General features: G+C 45.9%; 1 long non-coding RNA gene across 2 annotated transcripts; it reads right to left on the reverse strand.

Annotated features, from left to right (window-relative positions):
* Positions 1-868: 868 nt before the first annotated feature.
* On the reverse strand, positions 869-25,878 carry LOC101799766 (uncharacterized). Of its 2 annotated transcripts, none has more exons than XR_216503.6 (3): positions 25,733-25,878; positions 9,089-9,340; positions 869-2,150 (listed from the first exon to the last, which is right to left on the reverse strand). It is a non-coding gene; the product is annotated as an uncharacterized lncRNA (long non-coding RNA). The 2 variants fall into 2 exon arrangements; XR_001192363.5 differs by having other exon boundaries at positions 871-2,150; positions 9,230-9,340.
* Positions 25,879-26,515: the final 637 nt, after the last annotated feature.

Raw genomic sequence — 26,515 nt, forward strand, 5'->3', positions numbered from 1 at the left:
TCACATTTCATACTAAAATCCCAAGAAGTGGTTGTGGCAACGCATCCTCCTGAGCCGGTTTGGATGTGCCCAGCATTACAGGATGCTCAACGGGCACCACCAGCTTCTGGCCCTACCTGAAGCTAAATAATATGAACAGGCTTTGGTGTTTCCACCCAAACTGCTGCACTGGAAGGATGTCTTCAGATGGGGGCCTCTGCTGCCAGATCTTTGGATGGAGAAATAGCCCTGTAACGCCAGATCACAAAGCTGCTGCTTTTTGCCAAAAGACTGCAACAGCATCTTCTTTTTTTTTTGCTTTAGAGATAAAGTGAGCTGGGGATGTAGCACTGCGACATTTGGCAGGTGGATGAGGACCTGCAGCTGGAGCCCAGCTCTTCTAGAGTCTTCAGCCAGGCTGGAAATAGGTTTCAAACTACTTCTGTACCATCAAGAAAAGGGACAGTCTTGTACTGTATTTTCCCCTGTATGAAGTCCCCCTGCCTGTAACAGGGTTTCCAGGGAGAAAAATTTATGTCTTAAACAAATTCCTAGATCAAGACCTAAATTTGAGGGTGCTTTATGGAAATTGGTTTCACTGGTTTCATTCACCAAATCTATTTTTTGGATGCTGCGCATTTTCTTTAACCTTTTGATGATGAACTTACCCTAAGTATTGTGACTCAGGAAGCTGTTCCACCCCAAAGCAGTAGTTCAGCTGTCGAGTTCAAAGGCACGAGAAGAAAAGGTTACCAGTGAGAAGTTCCATTAGGAAGTAGATTTAATCTTCCGATATGTATATTCATCAGTGCTTAATGTATTTAGCGCAGTGCCTAAGGCAACCCACTGCGTTAGCTGGGGATAGAGCTCCAGCCTTGTGCTTTTTGCTTTCTGTAGGTGCGACACCCATCAGTAGAAGCTGGGGCTGCTCTGTCCTGCTGTCCCCTCCACCCATTCACATAGAAAAGGGAAGAAGAGGGGAGACTTAAGGAAGAAGTTAAAAAAAAAAAAATCCCTCTACATTTTTTTTAATTTTATTTCAATAGGGGAAACTAGAAACTTATGGAGGCTGGTATAAGAAGCAGAGCAAGACAGAAATGCAGCAGTTTTGTATTAACATCTTTTCTTTATTAAGCTTTTTGTTGCTTGAAGAAAAGCTGAAGACCTTTTTGATTTGTTTGCATTTTTATAAGACAATCGTGTATCCAGTTTCCAGCCTCTAAACCTCACAAATTAAGTGCAAGTATCACAGCGTGACGGATCTCATAAGACATCATCATCTTGGATCACGGGATTACATAAAAGTCTTACATTTGATATTCCTTAACATTTTAACTTTTTTCCTCCAAAGCTGTGACTCTGACAGATACAGAGAGAAAAATAAATAAATCAGTTCTTTTTTTTTTTCTTTTTTTTTCTTTTTTTTTTCAGAAAATGGGTACTTTTTAAAACCCATTTCCTAATTTTGAAGGGATGTGACTCACATTTTCTTGCATGCCTGGATGTGACGGTACAGTTTGGTAGGAGGCAGACATGAGTGTGGCAGCTTGAAAGCCCCATCCCGTGTAAGAAGCAAACCAGCCTTAGCAGCTCCCCTCTTCCTCAGTGATGTAGCCTTCTGCAGTTGAAGCATCTGGACATGTGAGGGTGGATATTTTTTTAAATGGCACAAACTTTTTATTCTAGACCTCACTGTTCAATCTCTTCCCCTAACTACAGCTCGCATACAAATAATCCTACAGCTCTAGGAGGTCCTGTGTTTCTCCCAGGCTAAGAGTGTATTAAGAGTAAAATATTCCAAAGAGAAAGGTGAATTTTGTAACTTATCCGAGCTTTATTTAGCTTATTTGTGTGGAAAGGTTTAATTTATCGCTGCCATATTGAAGAACCTCAGTGCGACTTGACTTCTTCCATGGCATGCGTGTTCATCAGTTCCAAAAACCTGACCTCCTTTGAGGATGTCGCAAGATGAGAGGTGAAAGTTGCTCTTCACCAACAAAAATGCTGCCCTTAGGTGTTTTCTATACATGAGGACGATGAGGACGGCAGCCACTTGGGTGCCGTGGCCATTGGCAGGCCGAAGGATGTTGCTGGTGGCTGCAAAGCTCCTGTGCTGCTGGAAGTCATTCACCACTCAAGTCTTCCTGGGAAAGCAAGGGCAATCTAAATTTCTAATGTAGCAAAACAAGCAGGAAAAAAGAAAAAAAAAAAAAAAAAGTAAAATAAATAACCCACCTTCAAAGGCCCTTTTTATGCCTCATTAAAAAACTGAGAAAGACCCAAGTGAGGTCTCACCACTCAGTCCTTTTAATCTCCTTAACACTGTTGTGGGCTTGCTTGTTGTTTTTCCCCCTGTTTGTGACAGCGATAAGTGCTGACAGCCATGAGACAACGTTGCTGAGTCCCTGGTTCCACATTAAGCAGCACAGCCTGAGGAGCAGGAGCTGTGCCCCCCTCCGGATGCTCCTCTTCCCACCCAGGGCCACCTTTTAGCTCATGCAGGCTGGAGATCGACTTTCTGCCCTGGACATTTGCCCAGGTACTTAGCAGAATTCATTATTTTTGCAAGCTTTGGACACCTCCAGCAAGCTCAAAAGTGGTTGTGACACCGAATCTGGGGGAAAAATAAAATAAAAATAAAAGTAGTAAATTCTTTAAGTATTGTAGTGGACACTGGTGCTCAGCAGAAAAGGAAAACTACCAGTGGGCAGTCAGGAGGAGAGCTATAAATGTCATAGTTTGGCCACTAGAATATCAAAGAACCACTCTCTCCTACAACCTTTTTAAGTATATATCATTCACAATTTATTTGGCTTTTCCAGCTATTTTTTTTTATATAGACCTGGTTTGACAGTCACTTTCTTCCTCCTATTTTGGAATGCGTTAGCTTCACAAAAGTTCATTTCTACTCAGAGACCAGATGCATCCTCTAATAACAATTACGTAGCACAGAGCAATAAACCTATTGTTTAGCCCAGTAAATCAGGCTGTTTAATCAAAGAAGGCAGATTGTTATTTCTTCACTGTACATTTGTAATGCTTTGTTTGACTTCTTATATGCTCGGGCATATATACATACGTAGGCAAATATATATGTTTCTGTGCTTCGGGCACAGGAATCTGCAGCACGAGAAGAGCAGAGCCCCCACGTTGGTGAGGGGCTGCTGATCCATCACAGGATTACCCATCCAAGCAAGTCCATGGGGTGCCTGAGTCCCCATCCTGTGGTCCTGAGGTTAAGCAGCTCGAGGTTCAGTGATGCTGCCAAACTGAACACCTTAACAGAAACGCCCCCCAAGATATAAGAAAATATTTCATCTTCATTAAGTGCGTTTCCATAGGTTCACATCTCGCTCCTGTATGGGCGGCTCTTCTTCTTGTAGGCTTCCAGCAGTGGGATTAGCTCAGCTAAGCTTTTTCTTACATAAATCTGCCTGTTGGCAGATAAACCACATTCAGGGGCCGCATCCTGCCAATAACTGCTTGTTTCTGCCCTGAACATCCACCTATCCCTTCAGCAACTTGCCTTCCAACCATGCTTTTGCATGACAGCCTTCATTCTTGCCTCGCAGCTGTCTGTTGCAATTTTATAATATGCTGTGGGAATGGGATGTATCTGGTTCTCTGTCTGGGACTTGGCACTGCAGAAGGTCCCTGCCCTCTCTGTTCTGGCTCCCTGTAATGCTACTGGGCAACAGGCAATTAGCACTTGATGTGCTACCCCTTGAACATGCCCAGATACTTAAATTCTCCCTCTGAAATTTTCATTTGCACCCCCTGTAGCTATTAGATGTGTGGGTGAACTCATATTGGTCCCAAATGGACTGGAAATGCAGAGCTTGGGGTGCACAGCTCTGTTCGCAGTGGGTTTTTATAATTTTTCCAGAAGCCACTCCAGGCCATTTCCCTACCAAATCTGCCAGCCCGTTGCAGTTCACGTGGCATGCCCAGCCATGTGTGTGGGTCATATCAAAAAAAGTCCTATGAGCTCTTTCAAGAGCCAGCACCAAAGCTCCGTTCTGCGTCAGCCTGGCTGTCCTCTGCCCTGGAGATAGGAAGCCTCAGCTCCCGGAGACTGGAAAAGTGTGTCAGGCTACAGCCAAAGAGGAAAGGGCACTAAGAGTCAAGAGGTTCAGGCTTGTTTCCCAGATTTTAAACACTTGTCCTTGTGCAGAACACTTTTTCTCCGCTCCCTCTAGGTCCTTATCAGGAAAACTGGAACAACAGCTTCCTTACTCCCTTCTCCCATCTTCCTTACTCTGAGCACCAGGGTTAATGGGGAAGGAGCTGGGTCTTGCTGGGGATGGGTACAGCACAATCCAGCACTATCAGGTCCCAACAGGGGCAGCAGGGCTGGCAGGACCATGTTCTAAATGCCGAGCCCAAATCCCAGCTAGTCCTTCCTAAAACCTCCAGAGGTTAGAAGCAGACACTGTGTCCTTTGTATCATACTCTCCACTGCATATTTGTGATTAAAGTCCTGCTTTTTCTGATCAATTGGAAGGTGCAGGGATCGCATTCTGCACTGAGAAGCTGTCCTGGGGTCACAAGAGCTGTACAGCCCTGCAACATTAGGATGCTTTGGGATCTCTGGCAAGGACATGGTTCTTATTGGATGAATGTTTCTGGGAGGAGGACGGCTTTCACCTGGCAAGGCAGGACACCAGCAGCAAAGACTGCAGCATTTTGCACCTCTGTTGTGCCCATCGCACTACTGATGTGTTCTCAGTCCCTTAAGGAGAACCTCTTCAGGTTCCCAATTATTTCAGATGTCTGCGATGCCCCTATAAGAAATTACAGTGCAAATATCACCAGGAACTTTTCCTGCCTGGAGCCTTCCATGTTCTTAGCATGTGAGTTTTGTTCCATGCTGGGGAACAGGCCGGTCTCACACCTGGTTTCATATGGAGCTGAAACTCTGCTGTGGGAGGAGAGGAGTTTCTTTTTGCTGAGGTATTTATTGCATATAAATTGCATTTATTGGTATTTATTCCTTGGACCAGGTGTTGAGTGAGTATCTTTGGAGGAAGTAACAGACCTTCACACCACCAGTCTGTGCTGGTGATGGTGGCATCTTGCTCTGAAAGTCATTCATCCCTGTTTGTCCAGCATCTCCACCACTGGTGAGCTGCAAGGTGCAAACATCTGTGAAATTGCCCAGGATGAGCAGCACTTTAAGTCCAGAGAGCCTTTTGGATGTCAAAATTGTAACGTCCCCAGCGAGAAACAAAACCATCCACAATAATGTGCCAGGCAGGGCTGCGGCCAAGTGGATTGAGAGCCGGAGCAGTGGGATTTCAGTGGGCTATTAAAGTGCTGCTGCCAGAAGCCTTTGCTGTGGACTTGCTCACATACCACAGACCTCTGGAGAAGATCATCTGCATAATTACAAGGATCGCAGATCTTGCACTTCCCCTATCAGTGAGCATTTTCCTTTCGGGTACAGTATGTTCCTGCAGATTCCAACGATAAACTGCTCTAATGGTCTTTGCAGTCATCTGATTTAGCTACATAAAAATGTCCTAGCGCGGAGCTGGAAAGGCAGCTCCGCTCCGCACAAATCTGCATGGGAACAGGGTGTGTGCAGCACGTCCCATCCACGGATAAGCTAATCCTTTCTGCAGATAAAACTTGCCAGCAAAACGTAGCCTGAAAAAGTAGTTACCGAGGTTGTTTATTTTTCAAAGGATGGATAAAATTTCAGAGCGATAAAATCACTTCCTAGAAATACTTTCATTCAAATAATTTACTTCCTTTTGAAAGGCTTAATCTTTCCTCTGGTGCATTATTTATTTATTTCTACTCCTAAGCATGGTGAGGGAGGGCAGAGCTGGCCCTGATGTGATCGGGGTGGGGGGGATGTGCAGCTGCAGGCGTGTGTTTTGTGATGGGGCAGCACGTGCCACGCCAGCTGCAGCTAACGTGCATGGGGGGGGACGGCCAGCGCCCCATCGGCCCTCCAGTAAATGTCTCATTGTGCTGCTAAATGTCTCATTGTGCTAATTCACAGGAGCCCTGCGGACCACGACAATGAAAATTGTTGTTTCACACCGCTGGTGGGGCTGCCTGCGCCCCTGCCTTGGTACTTGGGGCGTGCTGGTGGGCTACACCTTGCAGGAAGGGAGCCTGCAGGAAATATGGAGAGGACACCGTGTACACGTGGTGGCTGTCTCAAAGTTTTGGGCTCAGAGACTGGATCCTCCCACTTCTGAGCTAAGGATGTATTTCTCAGTGAAGGCTTGAGCTTCTTTGATTAATCGCATGGAACTTCAGGCAAAACACCAAATAGCGCAAGATTTTCTATAAAGCCACAAAAAGCTGGCAGCGCCGGAGAAGTGGTGAAAAAATGAATTGTTTTTTCAAAGTCGCATAATTATTTTAGGAAGGCCGGGAGCCAAAGCCTGGAAAACTCTACAGCACATTAAATAAAAGCCACTAAGGAAAAATAAAATAAAATAAAGGGTACATCTCTGGATTAAGTGCTGGCCTGGGCTTCGTACGGTGTTCTCTACCCCTGCCATGCAGCACAGGCTGACCTGTGGAAGGGAGAAATCAGCAGTGTTGTAGGAGCAGGCCAGGAGCCCAGGGCTGGTGGGCTTGTGCTGGCCGGCAGGATCTGAGGGCCCTCAGTGCCCCGAGGTTGTCATGCTGCAGTCTCGGTGGAGAACAATAAGGGGAAGCAGAAAATGTCACCCAGAAAATAGGTCAACAGAGAAAGAAGCTGTTGAAGCTTCTCCCTGGGCTGGCGGGCCCTCGCGGCAGCCTGCGGGACATGGGGAAGTTGCGTCCAGCTGAATTCAACCAGCAGACGTGTTACAGCTGGTTTGAGGGGCAGTGCCTTCCAGCAGGGGTTTGGAGTGGTGGCAAGGGGATGTAATGGGTCTCTCAGGGCAGGAACCAGGCCGTGGGGGACGTTTGTTGTGGATGCCCCATCCCTGCAGGTGTTCAAGGCCAGGCTGGATGGGGCCTTGGTCAACATGGGCTGGATGGGGCCTTGGCCAACATGATCTAGTGAGTGGCATCCCTGCCCATGGCAGGGGGTTGGAGTTAGGTAATCTTTGAGGTCCCTTCCAACCCAAACCTTTCTGTGGCTCTATGATTTGCCTCAGGAATCACCTAATTGCAGAGGGTACCAGGCAGAAGAGGCAGGTGTTCAGCTCCTACACACGAGCAAGGAAGGGATGAGGATCCCTCATGCTTGCTCTGTAAGAGATGTTGCAGGCCTACCTGATGGGACTGTCTGTGAATGCAAGCTTATATCGTAGCCTGGCAGGGACATAATAGGGGCTGTGAGGAGAACGAGGGGATTAATGCCTCCTCTGCCCCCATATTAGCCACCAGATTTCAACACCTCTCCAGTAAATGTATTGGCCATGTTACACACTCCCTCCTGACCCCTCCAAACGACCTAAAGCTGCTTATAGCTATTTTCGGATTGTCTGCTGGCCCACTGCTAGTACTCCCAAAGCACCCAGCAAGCAAAGCACTGTATAGATCCCAGAGATGTAAAGAAATACGAAAAATAAGTGAAGAAGCTGAACTACAGAGACAAAAACTTAACAGGATTTGGTGGGGCTTGTATAAGGTTGGTTTTCTAACAGCATAGTTCCAGTGGCAAATAACTCGTGTAGGCAAAAATCCTAACTGGGCTTGGGTCTGTTGCTGACAGACTGTGAAAAGAAAGCACTACAGGCCGCTGGGCAACTTTCACGTGTCCTGTTTGTTCATATTGTTATTTACATTATTGTTTTTATGTTTCTGTAAACCAGATGGACAGAGATGGAGAAAGCTTCAATAGAGAAAGAGAAGCAAATGCAATGAGAACTAAAATAAATAGAAATGCAAATGCATCTCCACAGGAACTGATCTGAGGCCACAGGAGAGCATTTGGGGGGCTTCTGGAGGACCAGGTTATAGATACAGGTTATCCTGTATCCCACAGGAAGGACAGCAAAGCAATCCCTGAAAAGCAGGGGTTGTTCTTGGAGTGACTGTGTTGCATCAGCTTTGATTGTCTGAGGATGCAAATGAATCAAATCCTATCGGGAGAGGTAATTCCTGTCAGCAGATCAGCTAAATACCATTGAGAGAAAACAGCACATGAGTCTCCTGTGGGCACCTTCTCCATCAGGCACTCGTTGTAGAATATAAATTGGCTTAATATAAATTACATTAGGAGAACTAGGTGTAAGTGCCTGACAGGATGATGGCAGGCAATTGGCTCTGTGCAAAGGCAATACCAGCAGGGATTCAGTTGTAACACTGATGGTCAAATCACATGAGGTGGGCAAGGGTACAGGCAGAGGTGATATTTTCAATCTAAATATATAAGTGCATTGTGTAGCCAGGTACACGGTCTGGTCTATCGCCTCCTGTGGCAGAACCACATAAGGTTTTCCATTGTTTCCATCCCAAGATCTTCTAGAACAAATTTTCCTAGAAATGCAAAATTAGGTCAATCATCATACAAATGGGTAGCTACAGGTTAGGTGATTTTTTTCTCTCTCTCTCTCTCTCTTTTTCTTTTTTTTTTTTTCCTTCAATAGCTTTTTAACAAAGCTTAGCATCAACAGTTCCAAATGTTTAAAGTAGGAACCCATCACTTTTCAAGTAAAACAGGTAAGCCGTTTTATGTGTTTTTGCAGATGAAAAAGACAAAACTAAAGGAAGTTAAGACGTTTGTCTGAAGTCCCAGGGCAAGCTTGTGGGAGAGCCTGAGAGTAAACCTGAGGCTTCCCAGTGCCCTACATGCTATCTGGCTGTGTGCCCCTCTCTCCTGGAGACACTGTAACTTGCACAGGATTCAGGACTTCCCAGACCACTCCCAAAGTGTTTTCCTATGTAAATCCCCATAGTAAAAACTCTCTTTCTGTATTTCTGGAATTAGGAGCTCTGCAACAGAAAGGAGAAATAATTCAACCAGCCTAGGGCATGGGAAATCGCTCCTCCCCGACTTCTTATGTGACCTGAGTAAGCTTGAGCTTTAGTCTCATAAGCTCCAACTTCCCACCACTAAAATGCTATAAAACCATGAAACAGAAATGCTTTTAGGATAAATCCATACAAAATTCAGTGGTAGCCATGAATATACTTCATATGGAGTGGTTACCTCAGCACACGGTGATGAGATCCTTAGCATCAGCACATAAGAAAAAGGGAGATGTCCTTCTCAAGTTTTGTTTTTTTTATCCTACTGATAACAATCTCTTTCATTTCTGTTTTGATTTTCCACCCATTTCCCTGTGTTCACCTTCTGCCAGGACCGCTTGTTAACATGGGCCATTAGCTGCAGTACTTGGATAGTAGTTGCTTCCTTTGGATTTCTTGCTTCAGCAACATGAAGAAAATGCAGCTTTGTGGCCTGCAATGACAAAGAATTTCCAAAAGCCTCTGGATTTAATTAAAAAATAAAATAAAATAAATAAAATAAAATCCTTCCCAAAACTAAAACCAATTTCTTCTGAGGGAGGTTTCTTAAAAAAAAAATAAAAAATAAAAAAAAAAAAATAAAAAAAAATCCTACACCTCCTGTAGACCCAATTCTCCATTCACAGAGCTAGAAATCAGCAATCATACCTAGGTCAGCACAATTACCACAGTGTAAAATTGCACCTATATAATTTGAACTCATAAAAATAACGAGCCCTTTTCCCTTACATAAAGCAAAGCAAAGGCAGGAAAGGGCATGACAGAAGCTCTGCTGAATTAGAAAATGCACCTTTGGCAGTGGACAGTAGCTGAGAATGGAGGGTGCTCTTTCTCGGCAAAGGAAAAGCGAGAAATTTTTGTTTGCAATGAGAGAATTGCACATCAGCTCCTTGGAGCCACTGAACACACAGCACTCTGCCCAGCTTCACCCTTCCTAAGGGCAAAGGAAAGTCCCAGGGAAGCCCCTGGAAGCCACCTCAGCCACAGACAGAAGCAGACAACACAGTCATGAATGCTCAGAGTAACACTGATGAGAAGTGTAGCAAAGTTTTTGGAAGCAAAGAGTGGAGCAGAAAGACTAGCAAACAGGCTAGAACTAACCAACACCCCCAAAAATGAAAATAACTCCAAGTTCTGCTCACCTCTGTGGTTACTCCCACCATCCTGCCCAGGTGCACTGGGTTGGTGCTCTCGGACATGAACTCTTCCTAGGCTGTTGAGTCCCCGAGTGCTAAAGGCTAAGTGAGCATTAATTACTGCCAGTGGAAGGTCTGTTCGTCATTAAAAGTCAGTTAAATGGGTTGCAAGGAGAAGTGGCCAGCAGCATTTCCTTCGCATCATGAAGGCATGAGGGAAAAATTATCGTTGTCTCACGTGGCTCTGTAAGCAGAGCCAGAGGGACTCGGAGGGAGCCACCACCCTGTCGTGCTACAAGACAAACACAGAGCCCAGGGAGACTTCAGCCAGGCGGTGTTGGACACATGCACGAGCTCAGGACACACAAAGCCAAATAGCTCCTGAACAGAGCAAGGAAAAAAAGGGGGAAAATGCACTAGTTTATACCATTTATGTACACGATTTCTTACTTTATTAGGTCTTCTTTTAAGTTGTATAACTATGCAAAAATATCCCACCTTTCCCCTCTGCCTTTGGCTAGCTCCTAGTACAAACCCCAGAGCAGAGCAAAGCCAAGAGTCAGGTCAACCCAAATCTGATATGGGTTGCCTGTTGCAGAATAGCTTGGCTAGCTCCCACAAGGCAGACACGAGTGTGCGAGGCAGATCTTGTCACCGGTGTGGGACCAAAAACATTTCCTGCTGTGCTGGAAGTTCAGGATCCCAAGGGCAGAGGAGCTGAGACAACATCACACTGCATCAGCTGAAAAGTGGCAGACCATGATTTGCAGGACGGTCCTTGCAGGGCAGACTAACCCAAATCTTTGTTGTGTGTAGGGCTGTTTTGAGTCAGTATGCACTTTTTACAATGTGTTTACACCACACGCAGTCAGATCAGACCAAAGAGCTTGAATTCATGACTGAGTAACCAGCTTGGCTTCTGAAGAAGCGGATGAGCAGGATGTCAAAGCTGCAAAGGGGGCAGGGCTGTCCACGTCGTCTTGTGACACCAGCCATGTGCTGGATGGCATTAATGGAGAGGAATGGCAAAGGCCCATTTAATCCCCAGCAGTAAATCTGCTCCTGTAAGACAGCCAAATCTCACACCGAGTGTTTGCTGCTGCATTTCTACCCTTTGGTGGGAAAGAGGTGTTTGCCTGGCAGTACAGAGGCCATCCCAAGGCTTCATGGAAACACGAAAACCCCCAGCATTGCTCAGGCAGGCCAAGGGATTTCCATCCAAAGGCCCCTCCAGACACTTCCCCAATCAGCAGGAGCATGGCCAAGCACACAGACACCCAAACTGTGCACCACTGCAGCGAGCCAGCAACCCTGCTAAGCACATTTGACATGGTAACTTGAAAAAAAATAATAAAAAATTAAGCAATGCCGTGAACTTTAATGAGCCTCGGAGTAGCACTCAGTAGCCCTTTGTCTGTGGCAGACAAAAGGGGGAGGTATTGGTGTGCGGGCCTTGGCAAGCAGAAACCAGCTTGTGGTGGGGGGAGCAAAGAGAGAAGTGTTGGCTGTGAGCGATTAAAGTGTGGTGCTCTCTGAAAGCCTATGGGAAGGGACAGCCCTGATGGAACAACTGAAGTACCTGAAAATCACTAGATGAGAGCATCATTTCAGGGCAAGCAATTAATGTTGAGCAGCACCTGTCACACCGAAGACCCTCACAGTACTTGAAGAAAAAAAAATGTAAAAAAAAAAAAACAGTTTGGGCAAAGCAAAGAGCTGTTATAAATAACACCAGCAAGGGGACCATATCAAACAGGATTTTGATCATGCAGGGAGCAGCAGCAGCCGGTTGGATGTCTGAAAGGCAAAGAGGTCCTGATGTTCAGTGACAGGGACTTGCCAGGGAAGCAGGGAGATGCATTATCATTGGGGATTTAAGCAACCTGCAGCCTATGCCACACTGGTTTTATGTGTGAGAGCCTGACAAAGACATCTAACATGCTTCCTGATGGGAAAAAGTCCTTGAGGCTCTTTCTCTTAAGGTCTGTGGAGCACTTTGTGATGCTCAGGTAGAAAGAGGACTCTTGGGGACTGAGAATTGGTTGGCATTTGGGAGAATTTGTACCCACCTGCAGTCATAGCTGTCACCTGCAAGGAGAACTGGCACTTCCAGCAGATCGGGTGGCAGTGGGACAGCCCCAAGAGTGCCCTGGTTGCTACCCAACCCTAGAAGCTGAACAGAAACCCAGCTTTTATTTCAGTGAATATGGATGAAACCCTTACGTCCAAACCTGCAGCTGAGCAGCAATGGTAGTTGCCAACATGCACAGGCAAACAAGCTTATCCTGGAGTCCTACCTTTCTCAATACTTCCTCTTTTCAATGGCCTGGTCACTCATCTAAAAAAACTCCTTGGCTCTCCAGGTTTGCACCAAAAAAAACTTTCATTCATTTGCCTCTGCTAATATCCACATAGCTCCTGGCAGAGTCTTCATAACCACCACCAGAAACCACCATGCTGTGGTGTGGACATACCCAATCCCACCTTCACTCCACTCCTTGTACCAAGCACATATTCCCTTGGGGAAGAGTCAAACAGGTCCTTCTGATCCCCTGAGAGCACCCATGAATGAAGCATGGGTCAGTCCCCACGCGGCCCTGACACATCACTCCAGAGAAGACCAAATGCAAGCAGCACGTTTTGGCCGGACCTTCATTCCTTTACCGTGCTCTTCCTCGCCACGTCAGAGAGATGCCTGCTCTTGCTGTTACCCCATTTTCTAGTCAATCTGGACCCCAGCTCCAGACTCATCCCATTTTCGTTTCATCCTTTTCCTTCATAGCCAGTGAAAGGCACAATGGTATCAGAATCAAGTGCCGTGGGTGACACTCTCGCAGCGGTGGCATTCCCCTTGAGAGGAAGCAGCCTGGCGAACCTCACGGCAGGGCATTACAGTAATCTAATCAGACGGAGATAAGGGACTGGACGAGCTTTGCAGTGTCTGATATGGATAAACACCAGACCAAAGCTTGTCAGCGTTTGTGTGAGAATAAACCGAAGCCTTCAGATAGCAGCAAAAAAAATGACCATCCGAATGATGAGAGCTATTGCAACGAGATGTAGCTGGCAACTCCATCCTTAAAAGCAGATCAAAACTTGTTTCATCTGTGGCTCTGTACTTATCTGGTTCCTTTGGCAGCAGAAAAGAAGCTCGAGTTCGATGAGCTGACTACACTGCACACCACTCTGAGATGAGAGAACACTTCCCATAGACTAATTTATTCCACAAATATAACATATTTTTCTGCTCTCAGAATAGCCACAAACACATTGCCGTTTCCTTACATATTTTTCTTTGAATTTTTTTGGCACGTCTTCACGAATTGTTCGGGAGTTCGCTGTTTGCTCTGTTTAATGCCTGGAATCTGGGCTGTTGGTTGGTGGCACTTGGTCACGTACATCACAGGCTATTATTTCTGCTGGTCCCTGGCTGAGACCATCCCTCGTCGTGTCTGATTCAACCTCCTTTGATGTCAATGAGGCTCTTTCTCTTTGACTTCAGTGCACTTGGGTCCAGCTCTTTGTTAGGGAAGGAACTGGAAGAAGCCACTGGTCTTCTGAGCCTCTCAAACTGGGCTAAGATTTATTCGGGAACTCAGCAAACATTCATTCCTTCACACACAGGCCTTCCCCAGCTCTGTTCCTAAGAAAAACTCATGCTTTCGAACATTTCTGGCAGCCAATATTTTATTTCCTTGCAACTTGCATAGTTATGCAGACCAGTGCAAAATGGACTTGAAATGGTGCCCTGCTAAACCCCTGGGTTCAGATTCCACACTCGGCAAATATCAGAGGAGTAAAGGATGAAGCTCTACATTTGGATGCAGCATTTGCCTTTAATTTTATTCCAGCATTTTTTTGCCTGTACCTCAGTCCATGGAAGTCCACAATTTAGAAGCTCAAAATCCTTTTTTCTCACCCGAAAGGCACAACCCCGCCAAAAACCTGCACTTTTTCCCATCCATCTCTCCGGAATTTTGGTCACCAGCCCCAAGCACCTCCAAATCATGTCCTGACAATGCCTGGAGGTGAGCTGCTACATCAAGACACGCAACTCTGCTTTTTTGCTCCCTGATCCACCGAGTGCTCAACATTTGGAAAACATCCCCCTGCTTTGGCAGGAGGGTGATGGGGAGAAGCTGGCGTGGCTGTGGATGCAGAGCAGCACGATCCCAGGTGGCTATTTTGGTCTCTAGCACTTGTAGGTGCTGTGAGGCAGCAGAAGAACCAGGATGGACATGGAGATGCTCCTCCTGGGCAGTGCTGTGCTGGCAGCTCATTTATCTTTAAGGCTGCCAGCACATAAAAATACAAATTGTCTTCTCTTCAAAATGTGGCCTAAAAATAGCACTATTTGAGGAGCGTATAAATAAGTAATCATTTGGAACACAATATTAGAGCGCCCTTCTTTAATTAAACGGTTGCTTGATGCATTTCAAAGCTCTCTTCTGCCTCAGTCCTCCTGCACCTCTGTACTTTTCCTGTTATGAACAGATCTCATCTAGCTGCACCATGAATTTGAAATCGAACTGGATGGCACAGAGTAATAGGACTATTAATATCCTAATTGCTGAGCAGCACTGGGGACTAGCCCATTCTCACACAGAGGCAGGAAGAAATATCTTAGACAGGCTGCTAAGTAAGGATGGCTTCAGTGGCCATCACTGCCTCCGCTTGACATCTGGCTTAAAGAAGAGCTTGGAGAAAATATTCTAGTAAGAGGCTGCATATATTTTTCCTCTCCACTCCGATAGCATTTGTTAAACGCAGACAGGAATGCAATTCTGACTGTTCAGACCAACCTCTCTTCTGGCCCTAAATACCGCTAAAGGGTGAGCAGAAAGGCCATGCGTTTCCCTTTGTTAAAGTGCATTCTTCGTGTAATCCCTGGATCGGGCCAGGCTTTTTTTTAGTATCACAGAAGTGAGGAATGGGCAAGGCACGTGATGTGAGGCCAGCAGTTCACCCCATCCCCGAGCAGGATTATTGACTCTGTTTCATCCAGCAGGGCTTTGTCTTGTTCAGCTTTAAATTTTAAAATTCACACGGCTTTTGCTGTTCTCCTGGGGAGCTCTCAGAAAATACAAATTCCACTCTTAATAAATATTCCCTGGTTCAGGACTGACAACTTCCTTTTCTTAATTTCATCCCACTACTCATGCTGACCACTTAAAGCGTATCAAATGCTTTCCTTGGACTTTTAGGGGATCGTTGTGACCGTTCAGCTCCTCTGGATATATGCAGCAGTTCTCGTTTCCTTGCAGGTCCTTGTGGCACTGGGAATCAGATTTCCCCAGCACATCACTCTTCACTTCTCATGCAGGCTCGCTAGCAGCTGCCAAACGAGCAGAAACAGAGCTCTTCTTTTTCTTTCCTGACTGGCATGAGGGGAAAGACAGGAGGTCCAAGCTGGAAGAATGCAAGGAAAATCAAAACCTCCGCCTTTGGCTGGTTTGTTTACACACTTGCTTTTGGGGGAGGGGGGAAAGGAGAGCAGTTCAGGTTCAAAGATGGCCATTTCTCATCTCACACGCATGAACTTAAAAATTCCTTGGAGGCCTTTCTCACAAAGGCAACTTCAGCTGGGTGTGATGTGGTCTTGGGCCCACACATTGATATTAAAGGCAAATTTGGCATCTAGAGCAGCCTTGGGAGGATGGAGGTACTTCCACGATGGAGCTGGGAAGGAGACAAGACATACTTCATGGGAACTCACTCAGTGTGATGTCTAACTTTCTACGGGTCTGTCTATGGAGGAGCACAACCTCTTAAGCCCTTTGGTGGCTCTCATCCTTCGTTACTCCAGTATCACTAAGGAGGTGTTTTCTCCTTCTCGCCCACCTGAGGCCAATGCCCACCAACCAGACAGGTGCTGCTACAGCTCTAAACCAACAGCCAGCACTTCAGCCTCGAAGGACTGGACTGGTCTTCACCCTGCACATCATCTCCAAAAGCTGGCACGGTGGAACTGGGTGAAAGCTCATATGGGTTGTGCCACACGCATGAGCCCACCCAGTTCCTTGAGAGGCTTTGGGGCTCAGCAGTCGGTTTGTCTTGGGATCTCTCAGAAGACCAAGTTAGTAAGGTCCGTGCTAAGATCTGCTCAGACGCCCTGCAGAGATAAGCTGCTTCTGAATCCCATGTTTAAATCCCCTTTGCATTAACAGATGACTGCTCTGAGTTGCCAGTCACCTTCTTTTTGTCCTCTAAGGTAGGACTTCTGCTTTAGGATGATGCTCACACACTGTGTAAGTGTGCTACTCCCTTTCATATGTTTTCTTTTGAATTCCATTTGAACGTGCAGAGATATTCAACAGAAGTGCTGATGTTCAGAGTAAATACAGATGCACATTTCTAAGTACACCTTGTAAAGCTACCTTGCATTCTTTGTAATCTAACCCCATCTACTCAGCTGTTTTAAACATCAATCTGCTTGGTGTCATCTTCAGGTGATGGAGAAGCGTTGGATGGAGAATTGGTCTGGGAGGGAGATCGTGCAGAGCTGCTTTTGTCATGGCTCAGGGTCTTCTGGGCTGTGTAAGGGGACAGTGACCAAGCAGGCAGGAGTGATGCAGCACCAGAGCACATTGTGGGGCTGTGGCAGGGCTGGGAAGGAGCTCAGGCACAGAGGAGGTGCGGCTCAGGAAAGGAAATTTTTAGAGAAAAAAAAAAATGAGGTGGATTCATCTGAAAGCAATTCTCTCAGTTAAGCTTAAAAAGAGGACACAGAGGTACTGCCTCATTCACTTTGCTCCTTATTTTTGAGTAGCTGGCATGGAGTAACTTCACAGGAACATGGTCAACACCCAGAAGCAGTTCTTCTCCATTACACAGGATCTTCTGCTGAGTTGCTTGAGGCTTGTGTGGTAACAGCTTTATTCAAAATAACCGTGGCCTGTCTTTTATCAATTAGGAGAACAATGGCAGAATCATCCTTCACTAATCCCTAATCCTCCCCACAACCGCTTTGGATTCCCATTCACAGAATCCTTGTTTTATTTACATGTTTGTTAGGGTGGCAGCTGCAGGACTGGATCAAATATATTTCAGATTCTGGTACATTTTGAGCCTCATGAGGGAGCAAACAAAAGACTTCAAAAATGAAATGTTTAGGGAACGATGTGACAAGAGTTCTGTTTAAGCTAGAAGTGTTATAACTGCGGTAATTATGATTTATAAATGAGGTATCAACCACGGTCCACTTGTGCATATTTATAAAGACATCACTGGATTTATTTCCCTTCATAAAAGACCAAGCTGTGGCCAGCTAATTGTTAAGCACGTGTCCGAAGCTGGCAATGAGACTTTTGTCATTACCACCTTTGGTTTTCAGACAGAATGTGGGAAGTTTGTCTGATGGTCCTACAGAAAGAAGGATCATGCAAACCTTGAAATCTACAGGCACTCCTTAATATGGCAGATGGGATTTAGATAGAAAACTTGGAGCCACTTGCAAGCTTTAGGTTTCCATCCCATCTCAGTTTTCGGTCTCCTGGCATGCAGTGTTACGCCAAAGTGGTATTTGGTATTTGGCTGGGCGCCTTCTCCAAGGTCGATGACCATCATTGCCTACAGACTGAGTAATGAGGGGCAAAGACATTTCCTGAGTGTATTTTGGAACAGCCTTCTTCCTTTTCTGGTCATAACCAATTCTGTAGGTTGGCTGGTTTGGAAACAAAGTCATCAAAGACGATGGTTCTGGCATTGCCCCTTAGCAGCTCTGTCAGCGTTTGCTCAGAAGGCTCTCTTCAGCTATTCTTTTCCACCCTGACTGTTTTTCCAGACAGATCCCTACTGAGCTGATGTAGTCACACAGTAAACACTGCTAGAAGCAGGCCAACATATGGTATCACTTAGGTACAGCACAGTCCCAGCACCATCATAATGGTATTTCATATCTCTGGTTCCACGACTAATCCCGTTCATTTGCGTGCAAAGTGGAAAAACAAAAAAAGGTGTTAAATAAACTTCTGCAGCCTGTGGAAAGAGTATGCATTTGATACCATGCTCCATGCCTTGAGGAGGGAGAGATTTAAGGTCAGGAAGAGCACAGTGCCCAGCAATCAGTTGGCTCTGTAGTCATCTGATTGCTCTGCTACGGGCTAAGTCAGTGAGACGTTAAAAACAAATAGCTTTAAAGTCCTTAAAATTACACTTCTGTTCAACTTAAATAGCTTTGCTGACCTAATACAAGAAACGTGATCCACTGCAGATACAAACAAATCAGGCAAATGTGAGCCACTGGGACTTAATGGAAAACCACGAGTCCCACTGAGACTATTCCTCAGTTTTTCAAGCAGCAGCTGAAGGTAGGATTGCAGGCAATGCAGAAGGAATTTGATGTGTAAAGGGGAAGGAAATTCTGCTGCTCAGCAACAGAGAGCTGCCTGGGACCTTGTCGAGCCGTCTCCTCTGGACTTGCCTGCAGGACTGCAGCAGCATTATTTAAGTGACCCAAGACAGCACAGGGAACCCAGAAGTTTGGCAAGGGAAAGATCACCAGGAAGCAATGGGAGGGTCCCGTGGTGAGGAGCACTGGGGTTGCTACAGCACAGGCCAGGTCAGAAGTGGTAGGTTGATCACCTGTACCAGTGTGTGGTGGCAGGGCAGGAGCAAAGGCTGAGGGAAGGAGCGATGCTGTGTTTGGCAACCCCGTACAAACCAGCCCTCTGCCATCCAAGTTGCTTCCACCTAGCACATGGCACCTGAAGGCTCAAGCTCTCCCTAAACCTTTAGTGGGATCCTGGGAAAGCATGGCCCTAAGTGATAGGAAAGTTTGAGGGGACACCTCTGGTCCTCTGGGTCAGATGGAAATGTGACCAGATGGAAATAGAGAAAAAATTCTTCTTCCAACTTAAAAACAGAGATGAGTATCTGTGGGCAGAAAATCCTTTGGAAAATCTTCCAGAAAATCAGTTTCTTTTGGCAGGAAATCCAAAGGTGCTCAAGGAGATCTCTTGATTTCAACAACGTGATGCTCACATGCACCCCAGCACGCACCCTCAGGGGCATCACACACCAGATTTTCAGTTCAGATCTAAAGATACAGAAGTGCAACTATATTTGGATCCAAAAGTGAGGCACATCACAACTACTGAGCAGCACACACTTTTCTTTCCTGTTAAACTGAATTGTTTGCTTTAGCAGCATCAGCTTCCGACACCCTCAGTTAAACTGTGAATTTTCTAAGGTTTGTTAGACATCGTTCCATGGGGACGCCAGCCCAGAAAAATTCAGTGGGGCACCTCCTGCACAACAAGATCATCACTAACAAGAATGTGTTATCCTGCATTTTTCCAAATCAATTGTTGTCTCAGTCTTTTTTGGGTCCCTGACTTGGAGCAACTTGAAGAAAATGTGGTCTTCTAAAGACAGGTGTTCAATACCTTCTGAAAAAACATCAGCTCATCTGAAAAGCACCTGATACAAGGAAACCAAAAATGGGAGCACCCAAAATATGGGTATTTGGAAAGCTCTGGCTGTCAGAAGGGACGAGTTTGGTTCATTTTCTCTCCGGAGTGCCCTTATATTGACTCAGTGCCCAAGCAATGGGAGGTGCTGGGACCAATGAGTGCTTGCTTAAACACAAAGAAAAGAGACGTGGTGATCTCAAACAAGATATGAGTGCCACAGGTTGACCTATTACTGAGATGTTTACTGTACAGATTTTTTTTGGTTTGTTTAACTTCAGTCCTTAAAGAATAAAACTGGCTCCAGAAGGCTTTTAAGAGACCACATCCAGACAGCAAGCTGCAGCCCGAGTCCTCACTACTTGAAGGGCTGCTGGGGACTGAGGCAGCACGAAGGAGAAAAAAAATATGAAAACTATACAATTATATTCGTTTTTAGCAAGCAGTGTTATTTCTGTATCACACAAGAGCCATACAAGTCACGCTGAGCCCCCATGCTTGGTTTGCATGTATTTAGACGGGTGTTTCAGGAGAGGGCAAGAGAGAGTCCCAGGACTGTGGGAGCCCTTCTACTTATAGCTATGAATTAATTCCAATTAGTCCTAGAAATGGGCTTCTCTGGCTCTTTGTTCTCTGAAATTGTGCTTTTCAGAGGCAGGCCTCTCAATTAGCAGCTAATTACGATGGTCTTGCCTCCTGATAGAGGAGGTGTAAAAAACCACTGCCCTTGATAGCCGTGGGAGATTTGCCTTCAGCTCGAGAGGCAGAATTATTGATATCGATTTCAAGGGTCTTTGTTTCAGGTCTGTAAATCCCTCACAGACCTGAAACAACGTTATTTGTGACACTACTGAGAAATATTTGATGCTCTGAGCTCTGGAAAATACATCACGTTTCCAGCCCTCGCCAAACGCTGTGAAAGCAAAAATAGACAAGCTGCATGTCTGTCGGTGTGTCCCCCCTCTCCCCTTGTGGAGCAGCAAATGAGGAAACCAGACACACTCCCCATCACGTTTTGGGGAACAGCTAGGTGCTCCCAGGCTGTGTTTTGCTGTCACCAACCTTCCTCTGTCACCGCTGTTGCACAAAGATGTCAGTAGAACCAAGTACCCTTAACCTAGATCTGGCATCCTTTAGCACAATGGCCCCAGTTACCCATTTTCCCATAGGCCAGCTCCAGTTTTGTGAAAAAACAGCAAATAACACTTTTTAACCCAGCAGGGAGTAGGTTTGGCTTTGAAGTCACGTGCAGGGCAGTCAGGATGGGAAGGAGATGCAGCTGATAAGAACATCAGACCTGCTCTACTGAGGTGAGACCGGTGGCCCACCTCAACCCATATTCTGCCTCTGCTGCTGGTGGTAGGACATGCTGCATAAGGATTATTACGAGCTCAACACTGCTTATTCCCTTTGGTATCTCTTCACAGACCTGCTGCCCATGAATTTATCTAAGTGCTTCTTGAACATGCTGCACCCACAGTCTTCTGCAGGAATAAATCCCAGAAGCTCACTCCTGATTGCATGAGAAATGGGCTTTCTTTCATCTAATATCCTAGCTCAATCCCCATTTTTCCAGCGTGCATACCATTCTTCCTTGCATGCAGGGCGAGAAAATGATTTGTTTGTTTTTTAATCTCGTTCTCTGTACTAGGGTCTGTCTGTACAAGAGGTATTTCCTGAAGGACGTGACAGAACTGTGCCAGCGTCACAGTTTGCAGCTACTTGTAGATGTGCAGTTGCTCTCACATAACTGGAAATGCAGTCTGCTCTGCAGTTCTCACGTTCTTCTTGCGTGACTCTTTCACTGAGGATCTCCACGGAGCAGTTATCGTCTGATATTTCCTTGGTAATACCGGAGGAGGATTAGCAACACTGGAAGAACTCTGCAGAGATTACTCTTTTGAGATAAAATTTCTTTGCAGCAAAGCTAGAGATAAGACAAACGCCAGCTCCAGTCAGCCACAGACTTTCCCTCACTGCAGATCCACCTCTGGATATGAACTTCATGCAGACGCCAATTATTTCCATGCTGCAGCAGGCAGACTCCCTAGACCCAGGCTAAATCTCAGCTCCAGCTAAATCACACGTCCTTGGTCTAGAGCATGCGGCCGAGAAAGCAAGGAAGCCCAGCACTGGATAGGTACAAAACAGCACCTCCTTCCTCATACACCAGACACAGCTACGAAAACAGTGAGTGAAAATTTGTTTTTGTGTCATAGGTACTCAAGAAATGCAGTATATGCATTACTACTGTAGTGTTACAGCTCCAGGTATATTGTACGTTCTCTCCCAGTGCAAAAATCTATGTCCTGGAGGAAAAACAATCAGCTTTAGACTAAATTAGATTACAAACGAGATATGCTGTCAAAACATCTTTATGAAGATTTCTAGCATTTCTCTCTCCTCCAGAAAACTGCAAGGATTGCAGCAGCAAATGAATGTAGCCTGGCTGGTTTGGGCTCAGCTGCATGTAAGCCATCACATGCTACGTATTTTGGGTCAGATGGGGTGGTTACAGATAGGAAAGCAAACTTCAAGCTCCAAGAGCATGAAGTTTGCACCACTGCAGGGCTTCAAAAAGAGGTTAGGCAAACATCGGTCAGAAAAGGCAGTGATGTATTTGATCCCGCCCTGAGCAGAGAAAGGAACAAGATAAGCTCGTGAGGTCCTTTCCAGGCTAATTTATGTGAGCCTGTTAAAGAGCACGAACCAGCAAAGCACAAGTCTCTGCTTCCATTTCACATGGCACTTGTCAGGTAGGTCTGCTGTGAATATCTGCCAAATCCGCTGCCTCCCTAAGTGGCATGTTATAGGGAAATGAGTGAGTAGCTTTAAAAGAGGCAACACGCAGCATCCAGGCATAAATACTGCTGCAAACAAAACACTTCCCTAAATATTGTGAAATCCACATGTTCGTTCTTAGCAACACAATTCAAGCTGGTGATAGCAGTGGAAAAACAGCTGCAAAGGGCAGGGAGGAAGGATGGAGGGAAGGAAAAAAGGACATCAGAAGAAACGCTGAGCTCTGTATACCCCATGCATACCACCACCAGGAAGGCTCCACTCCATCAGCTACTGCTCATCATGGTGAAAGGAAGAAGAAGGCTCATAGCAAGGAGAAATAACAGCCTTACTAATGGCTATGAGAGATAAACTGAGGAAAGCATGAAGAAATGAGACAAAAAGGTTAATATACTTGAAAACACTGGCAAAACAAGAGAGAAAGGAAAAGTAACTGTTTGTTCAATAGCATGCAGTGTTCTGTAGCGTACTTACTGCTGTATTTTTTAATTACCTTGTCACAAGCCTTTCCAAACAAAAACCAATGAGTTTTTTTCCAGAACTCACTGTCACTACATTTCCAATATATTCATATATAACAGTAGGAGAGTAGCCACTCTCCTAGTGTCATAAGCATGTGAATTAGCACGATTTATATGTTTAGGTCTGTTTTCTGCTCCTCCTCCTTTGTCACCTCCCATTTTGTATGCCCAGATCTAACTGCCGAGCACCAAGGGCAAGCTTCCAGCCCTTCGAAGTCACCCCCCACCAGCTGAGCTGTAATCACTGACCTTATGCAAAGCCTCCTGCCTGCCTCCTCTGCGAGGTAAAGCACAAGTACTTAAGCAAGCCCATTTCATCCAGCAATCGAGGCAGGCTGCGAGCACGCACATGGTTAATTAGCATGGTTCAGCCAACAGGCAATAACTCATTAAGCTGCAGTAACTCGACTATGTTTGATCATGTGCTTTATGCCCCAAGGCACTTCATAAGTAAAGCAGTAAAGTCAACTTATCTGCCATCTCAATTTCTCTCTCCCTCTTTCTTTTTTTTTCTTCTAACCACACGAAATCATGGTTAAACCACAGAGGATAATTTCTGGACACAGAATAGTTCACCACCTTCCTCTTTTTGGCAAGCTAAGTGCTCTCAGAGATTGTTATCATGTCTCCCTTCAGCCTTGCCTTCCCCAGGCTAAAAACAAATGCTTTCCTTCATCCCCCATAGCTGCAGCTCTGTAGACACCCTCTCGGCCGTGTTGCTCCCCTAGGAACTGCATCCTCATCTTTCCTGTGGTGTGATGCCAGAAACTGGTCCCAGTGATGCAGCCGAAGGGATTAACCCTCACGACATCCCTGCCTGCACCACCCAGCCCGTTCCTTCTTCCTTCTGTTGCTGTGGCATTGCTCCATCACAGCCTCCAGCTGTGCTACCCCGGTGCTACCTGGCTGCCCTGTCCCACTGTGTACCTCTGCAGCTGATTATTTCAACCTGCAGATTTGCACTTGTCTTCGCTAAATTGCATCCTGCTTATTTACAGGCCGTTCCCCTAATTACTGAGCTCTCCCGAGCACTAATCCTCTCCTCCCTAGCGTCCCTTGCTTTTAGCCGAAACTCTAACAAAGGGGCTCTCCACTCCTTCATCCACTTTATTAATGAAAATACGGAATAGTTCTGAATTCAGGCCATATCTCTAGGGAAGCAGCTCGATAAATCCTCCCAGTTTGACAGGGCTCACTTGATAACAGCTCTCCGAGGACTCAGTAGTTTTGTATAACCTCTTTCCCCCTATTCTTCTTATAAAAACGCTGCCTCTCTAAAGATGGGTGTTGTAGTTACAGCTTCTGCCTATTATATGGGCAGCAAGAAAACATATATTTTGCATAGTTAATGCTAATATAACATGTAGAAGGGAAGCTAACATCCATATGTCAGAGCTGACTTGAGCTATTTTCTGTTTGGAGGATTGGGATGTGGCCAAGTGCCGCAGTGCATCCATTGCAAACCCATTCCAGCCTTCACCAGAAGCATCTACTGGTGCTCCCCACTGCAAATAGGATGATGGACAAGGTGGCGTGGGGAATAATTTGGTGTAATAGCTCCTAGATCACAGGCTTCCCAACTTCCATGAGATTTTAGTCAAGCCCACGCGAGTCCCGATGCACCTTCTGTCTCCAAATACAAGGGACGGATTTTCAACAGTGATCTCCACACCTGCCCAGGTACAGCTGCTGGGCTTCAGAGCCAACATCTGAGAGGGCTTTTTGTTTTCATTTGTCAGAAAGGGTTCCCAGGAGGGGGAAAGGGAGTCACCTAATTCATTCCCTTGAGCTCTGCTAACATGGTGATTTGCACGACGAAAGGCAGGGGATAACAAATGCAGACATACAGAGAACTTCTTGTACTTTTCACATTGTCCTGGAGAACAGGAGCATGCAAGAAGGTAAAATAAAAATGTAGCTCTAAACACCTGTTATATTGCACAGCGTGGTAATAAAATATTGCTCACTTAAGCAGGAGCCTTTGAACTGCTCTCTAGAGGAACCCTTCCCTCTCCATTGGTTTTTATAGGCAGCCCAGGGAGATTATGTGCTTAAGTTAGTCATTTAAATTTAGATACCTAGAACAAACACTGCAAACTCCCCTTCTCCCTCCCAGTATAAACACCTCATGACGACAGAAGTCTTTCTTTTTTTTTTTTAGGGAAAAAAAAAAAAAAGGTACTGCAAGAAAAAGTATTTTGCTCATCTTTAGTGTGGTGGTTGTTTTTTGGGTTTTCTTGTTGTTGTCCTTCTTCTAACATCAATTCTGCCTAATAACTGAATGGGAACCGAGCAGATGATGCAAATGAAGCAAGTGCATTTCTGATTGCTGGCCGAGCGCTCGCATTGTGCTAACAAGAAACTGAGCTGTAAAATCAAGTCAAAATATTTTTTTCCGCAGCTCCCAGTGGAAGTCAAAGCACATGGATATTTGTGCTTCCTCTTGCTCCGCAGGCAGCTTGGCGCCCCTTCCAGCGGCGACGAGTCCTGCCAGAAAAGCCCATCAGGTCTTTCAGGTTCCCACTGGCAGGAAAAGTACCGTGCTCACTGCACCAACGTTTGGAAAAGAGAGAATGTGCTGAACCTCAATGTCCTTGGAGGCTCCATAAATCACTCATAGAAAAGAGCGGGGTTTTGGTTGGGCAGCGCATTGTATGCCCGAAACGGAGCTGGAGGAGGACCTCCAGAGTCGCTATAGAGGGATTTCATCACGAGGAAGGGAGGCTGAGCAAACAGCGAGGATGACAACAACATCCTGTCCTTGCAAAGAGGAGAACGGCTTTTGAAGGAATGACAGAGCTTTGGATCTCAGCTCCCCGCGGCAAGTTCAGGCAAGTTCAGCCTCATTGCTTTTGTGCGATGGAAGGTTGGGGTTTATTATTAGATCGAACTCGAAAGAGCCTTGCCAAGTTTGAAAGTTCATGATGTTTCGAGCAAAGAAAAGGAAGTGTCTTACCTCTTACAGAGGCTCGTTTCTCCGTTATGAAACAGGCGAGGAGCTATTTAGCTCTCGTTCCCAACAATGTCCGGAGCCTGAATGGAAGATGGTTGGAGGACAGCCTGCTGAAACCTGGAGGCAGCTCTGCCCTTCACAGCTTGGGAGCCAAGGCACTGCCGCGTTTCTCCTCCCAGTGAAATTCCCATTTCCCGGGTTTGTTTTCTCTGCTGCGAGTGAGATAAACATTGATACAGCACAGAGCAAACAGAGTCCTCTGTGAGGCTCACGGAGGGATTACTGGCTACTCAAACAGGGGACGATGAGGTGGGAATTAAATTCACACAGCCTCCAGGCTTTGCTTACAGTTCTTTCTTTCTCACCCTCCCCAAACCCTGTCCTCTGGCCATCTGGGCATTTGCCTTCCTCTGAAGGCTGTCCCACAGCCTCACTGCTCTCAAATTGGAGACATCCTCCAGTTCCCGGCCCTAGTCAATAACAGCCAGTTCACACCCATTGGCTTTTGTGTCCACCATCTCCCCAGCTTATGTCCTTCCTTTGGGGCTAGACAGCAACCAGAGCTCCCCTAGTTTTGTTAAGGAAAACAAGCCAAAACCTTCTATTCACTTTTTATCAGGTCGTTTTTTTTCCCCCAGCCCAGTTTTACATCCGTATCTACACTTGGTCTCAGTAAAATTTATCTTTCCTGAAAGTGAGAAAATGGAGTTGGATCTGGGCTTGCCAGCACCTTCACTGGTGCTCCAAGTACATCCTTCTTCCATACCAGCCTGGTACCTACTGGGG

Source organism: Anas platyrhynchos, chromosome 1 (assembly GCF_047663525.1).
Source record: "Anas platyrhynchos isolate ZD024472 breed Pekin duck chromosome 1, IASCAAS_PekinDuck_T2T, whole genome shotgun sequence".
NCBI classification, from domain to species: Eukaryota; Metazoa; Chordata; class Aves; order Anseriformes; family Anatidae; genus Anas; species Anas platyrhynchos.